Source organism: Rhinopithecus roxellana, chromosome 4 (genome assembly GCF_007565055.1).
Source record: "Rhinopithecus roxellana isolate Shanxi Qingling chromosome 4, ASM756505v1, whole genome shotgun sequence".
Taxonomy (NCBI): Eukaryota; Metazoa; Chordata; class Mammalia; order Primates; family Cercopithecidae; genus Rhinopithecus; species Rhinopithecus roxellana.
Genome location: NC_044552.1, coordinates 50,531,326 through 50,537,325, shown reverse-complemented (window position 1 = coordinate 50,537,325; position 6,000 = coordinate 50,531,326).

The window sequence follows — 6,000 nt, the reverse complement described above, 5'->3', positions numbered from 1 at the left end:
TTTCACTACATAGGCAATAGTGACCAACTAAAAAGTCTTAGTAATTTTACTTTTTTGGGGGGTGACATGCACATAAAGAGTTAATAGATTTAACAACTAGGCAAATACCATTTCTTTTAAAACCTGAAAAACATCAAAACAAAACTTAAATGAAAAACTACTAGAAGATCATTATCCCAGCCACAATCAAGTCAAAAGGTTAAACATGTTTGCCTTCCTTATCTAAGGAATGAAGATGTACAGACCAATGGGAAGAACCTGATCAACTCTAAATTCTCTTTAGCAATTAGTAAATTTGCCACCTGCTATCGGTAGAATCGTGGCCCCCAAAGAGATATGTTGAAATCCTAACCCTTGATACCTGTCAATGTAACCTTATTTGGAAATCAGATCTCTGCAGATGGAATCAAGTTAAATTGAGGTCATTAGCTTGGGCCCAAATCCAGTGTGACCAGTGTTCTTATATTAGGTTGGTGCAAAAGTCGTTGTGGTTTTTGCCATTACTTTCAATTACTTACTAACTACTTTCATTATCGCAATTACTTTTTTTTTTTTTTTTTTTTTGAGATAGAGTTGCGCTCTTGTTGCCCAGAGAGGATTGCAATGGTGCAATCTCAGCATCTCAGCTCACTGCAACCTCTGCCTCCTGGGTTCAAGTGATTCTTCTGCCTCAGCCTCCCGAGTAGCTGGGACTACAGACACATGTCACCATGCCCAGCTAATTTTTTTTTTTTTTTTTTTGGTAGAGATGGAGTTTTACCATGTTGGCCAGGCTGGTCTCGAACTTCTGGCCTCTAGTAATCCACCTGCTTCAAACTCACAAAGTGCTGGGATTACAGGCATGAGCCACTGTGCCCAGCCACCACAATTACTTTCGTACCAACCTTACACAAAAAGAGAAATTTGAACACAGACATATACACAGAGGAGAATGCCATGTGAAGACACAGGGACAAATAAGGAGAAGATGGCCATGTGACAACAGAGGCAAAGATTGGAGTGCTGTCTCTCTAAGCTAAGGATCACCAAAGATGGCTGGTAACTGGCAGAAGCTAGAATAGAGGCAGGGAACCAACTGTCCCTCACAGCTCTCCAGAGGAGACCAACCCTGATGATATCGAACTTCCAGCTTTCAGAACTGTGAAATCGTAAGTTTCAGTTGTTTTAAGCCACCTAGTTTGTGGTAACTTTTTATGGAAGACCCAACTAACATACCACCCAAGGGCTGAAGTAAAATAACTCAAAGACATTCTGTAGCGTGTTCCCCTCAGGCCATTTTTATGAAACGTCCTGCTCCTTACTATTTAGATATCTCAGTAATGAAACAAAGTTAATGATCCTGAAGTGTCATCAGGAATCCATACCATGCACAGGCTACCCATTAGTTTCACTTTGATTTATCTTTTATTTGGATAATCTGGGAGTTTTAAAGTCAAATGGAGAATGATCATTTTAATACTTTTCCTCTTCTAGTTTTGTGAATTCACAGTATTGACTGTGCAGTTTGGCAAGCTGTCAGTAACTGATAACATGACCAAAAGACCTGATACATCAGCTATTGTTCTACTGTACTAGCTTCTTTGGGTACTATGAGCTCATGAAATACAACAAAGCACAGTTCTGTCTAAACTCTTCTGAATATATGGCTCATGTTCATGGAACTCCCATTGTCTTAGTCTGTGCCTGTCAAAGGGGCAATTCTCTGACATTTTTGTTTTCTTTTAGAGCATTCTCCCTTAATTTGATCTATACTTGACAACATGGGTGTAAAGAGCATCATGTCCTGGTATAGCAGAAGCACACACAGGCGCTGCTGAAAGCCATTCTTCAATGTTGAACGGTTCCAATGGGTCCACTGTAGAGCCAAAGGCAGGGAATTTCACCTGCAGAATTATAATAACTAACATTTATTGAGTGATTCCTAGGCACCAAACACTCCTTTGGGTGCTTGCTAAAGGATAACTCCTTTCATTTTGACAACAACTCTATGAGGCAGATACTATAGGTATCCTCACTTTAGAGCTAAGGAACCCCAGTTAACGTGATAAGTAAAACTTGCCAAGATCACAAGACTGGTGAGGGCTAAGATATGAGCCCTGCTGCTCTGGCTGCAAAATCTTGTCTTTAATAATTACTCTGTTGGCTTTTTACCTGGGAAATAAACTCTCATATGTTGTAATGTTTTCCTCACCAAAACTGGTGTTTTTTATGTCCTTTTCAGCTAATGCAAAATTTGCATCTCTGTATTTGCCCAAGATGGCAGGATCATCCTTGCAGGAAAGGCACTGAATCAGACAGCCTCTGGATCCCAGCTCTAGAGAATTCATGATGTGATCATGATATAGATGTTTATATATCATGATCGTTGAGCATTGCGATGTCAGAGCCTTAACCTTTAATATAATTTTAAGTACAGACTCTTAAGCACCAAGTATGGCTAAAATACATTGCTTACTTACTATCTGGTCAGCACTGTTCCATGTGCTTTAATATAAATTATTGCCTTTAATTTTCATATTATCTCCACTTTATGGATGTGAGACTAAGGCTTAAAGAAACTAAATGGTAGGCCAAGCTCGAAGAGCTCATAATGACAGAACTGAGATGTACTTTTATGTAGGAGGTAAGAGGGGCTATGCAACCAGTTTGCTGATCTCAGAGAACTGGCTACCAAGTACAGGAAGAAAAATCTGCATAGGAATAGAAGAAAATTTGATAGCTAATATTTATTTGATATTTCCATGTGTCATCAAGTGTACTTTACATGATTATCTTTTCATTTTTAAACATTAAAAAATGACAAAAATTACATGTTTATTGTATATATTTTAAAAACATGTTTTGAAATATGTGTACATTGTGAAATGATTAAATCAAGCTAATTAACATGTGCATTACCTCATGTATTTATTATCTTTTTCTGAGATAAGAACACACAATCTACTGTCAGTGATTTTCAAGCATAAACAATACATTATTACTATCTGTAGTCACCGTGTTGTACAATAGATTTCTTGACTATATCCTTTCTGTCTAATCTGAAATTTTGTGTCTTTTGGCCCACATTTCTGCAAATCCCACTCTCCCGCCACCACCAAGTCCCCAGCTCCTCATAGTCACCATTCTTCTCTCTACTTCTATGAGTTCAACTTTTTTTTCAGATTTCACATATAAGTGAGATGATGTGGTATTTGTCTTTCTGTGCCTGTCTTATTTCAGTGAACATAATGTCCTCCAGGTTCATTCATGCTGTTGCGACAGGAAGGCTGAATAGTATTCAATTGGGTACACATACCACATTTTCTTTATCTGTTCATCCACTGATGGGTACTGAGGTTGATTCCATGTCTTGGCTATTGTGAATAGTGCCGCAATGAACATGGGAGTGCAGATATCCTTTCCACTCACTAATTTCATCTCCTATGGATATATACCCAGAAGAAGGATTGCTAGATCGTATGGTAACTCTATTTTAAGTTTTTGAGGAAGCTCCATCTTGCTTTCCATAATGGCTGTACTAATTTACATTTTTACCAACAGTGGGCATGCATTCCCTTTGCTCGGCATCCTTGCCAATACTCATCTATCATCTTTCGATAATAGTCATTCTAGCGAGTATGAGGTGATATCTCATTGTGATTTGAATTTGCATTTCTCTGATGAGCAGTTTTTAATATACCTGTTGGCCACATGTGTGTCTTCTTTTGAGAAATGATTATTCAGGCCCTTTGCCCGTTTTTAAAAATGGGTTATTTGTATTCTTGTTTTTGAGCTGTTTGAGTTCCTTATATATTTTGGATATTAACCCCTTATCAGAACCCCATTCTGCAGGTTGTCTCTTTACTCTGTTGATTGTTTCCTCTGCTGTGGAGAAGCTTTTTAGTTTGATGTAATCCTGTTTGTCTATTTTTGCTTCTGCTGCCTGTTATTAATCTTTTTAATAACCTTGTAATGACCAAGTATTATTAGCATGATCACCACAGCATCCCACTTACAGACAATGGATCAGAAGTGGAGAGGCTGTTAATAAGTAGCAGGGCTGAGATTTGGATGCACACAGACTGCCTTGGGGGCCTGGACTCTTACTCACCAGTCTAAACTGAGTGATTTTCAAGCGAGGGAGACTTTTCTGGTGGCTGGGATCCGTGGTGAATGGCATTTTGAGCTGAGCTTAGGGATGGGAGGAATTTCTACAGGTAGAGATGTGGAATCGCATTTTGCACCCAGAATGGCTAGAGCAGAAGAACAGAAGGCTCCCACGGTGTGCAGACCATTAAGAGAAAGTTGGGAGCCCGGGGCACAAGGAGGAGAGGTGTTCAGTAAGGAAGTGCTCTCTTCTTTTCAATTTTAGAGGCATGATTGTTTCCTCCAGTTGAATACTGAAAAGGATGAACTTTACTGTTGAGCATCTGTGATTGGAATAAATATATCTTTATCTGTTCTGGGCAGCTTTCAAAATAATTTGTTTGAAAGCACCACTGTCATTTCTACCTGGTGCTCTGTGTACTACGTGTGTAAAGGAATAGTCTGAAGACAAGCACTGGAGCTCAAATCCTCATTCAACCGTGCTACCTTGGGCTTTTTACTTCATGCTCTTCAGTCTTCCGCAAGCCTGGAGTAATAATGCATGCCCAGCTTATTCTTCAAAGACATCAGGAAGCCAAAGAGGGGATAAATGTGCAGAGCTTCAGAAGAAATACGCTATGGGACTCCAAGGAATCACATAGTTTTTTTTTTTTTTTTTTTTGAGGCAGAGTCTCGCTCTGTCGCCCAGGCTGGAGTGCAGTGGCCGGATCTCAGCTCACTGCAAGCTCCGCCTCCCGGGTTTACGCCATTCTCTTGCCTCAGCCTCCCGAGTAGCTGGGACTACAGGCGGCCCGCACTTCGCCGGCTAGTTTTGTATTTTTAGTAGAGACGGGGTTTCACGTGTTAGCCAGGATGGCTCGATCCCTGAACCTGTGGATACGCCCGTCTCGGCCCCTCCCAAATTGTGGGTTACAGGCTTGAGCCACCGCGCCCGGCCCACATAGTTTTATTACTCTGATTAATTTGCTATTTTAATGCATAGTAGTAATTAATATTGGCCACAGGCAACTCAAGATAGAAATGTCATGACCTAGATGAATGTGTAGAATGCCCCGGTGTTTTCAGAGTGTTTTCACCTATATTACCTAGTTTAATCTTTACAACTGTCTTATGAAATAAGCAGGGTGGTTATGATTCATTGTTATGTTTACAAATGTGGAAACTGAGGCCCAAACCATTTGTTTAGCCAATGTTGGATCTGGGTACAAAATTCCAGTCTTCCAATTCCCAGTTTAAACTGCTTTCCAAAGACCACAGAAGAGGTAATTAGGTCACAGCAGTTGCTAAATTTCTCGGCAAAATTCGAGAGGCAAGGGTATAGACTTTATTATAATGCTTTCTGAACACAGTACACAATCTGCAATAATCCCGAATTTCTAAATCTTAAAAAAAATCAGCTCAGAATTTTCCCCTTGCTTTAACTCCTCCAGAGGGAATCTTTCTGAATCTCATGAGGCTCTATGCATATCCCTGTAATTACAGGTATTACATCATAGAGCAATAATTTGTTTACATGTCTGTTTCCCCAGCCTCTCCTTCACTTCCCCCTACTCCCAGAGACAGTGAGAAAAGGTCTATTCATCTTTGGAACTCCATCACCTCACAGGTTGCCAGACATAACAAAAGCTCAAGAAATTATCTGTCTATCTATCTATCTATCTATCTATCTATCTATCTATCTATCGATCGATCGATCTACCTACCTACCTATCTAGACTCCTGTACACCCACAGCCACAGAAGTTTGCCTGCATTCTCTCTACTTAAAAGTCATTATGTTTCTTTTAAGTTGAACTCCTGTTATTTAATTGATGCTACATTTGTTGTTGTTGAGGCTTGATAGTATTATAATTTCTAAGGTAGTGTTTTTAAAATCTAGGTAATACAATTATAGAGTAGTTTTCCATATATATGA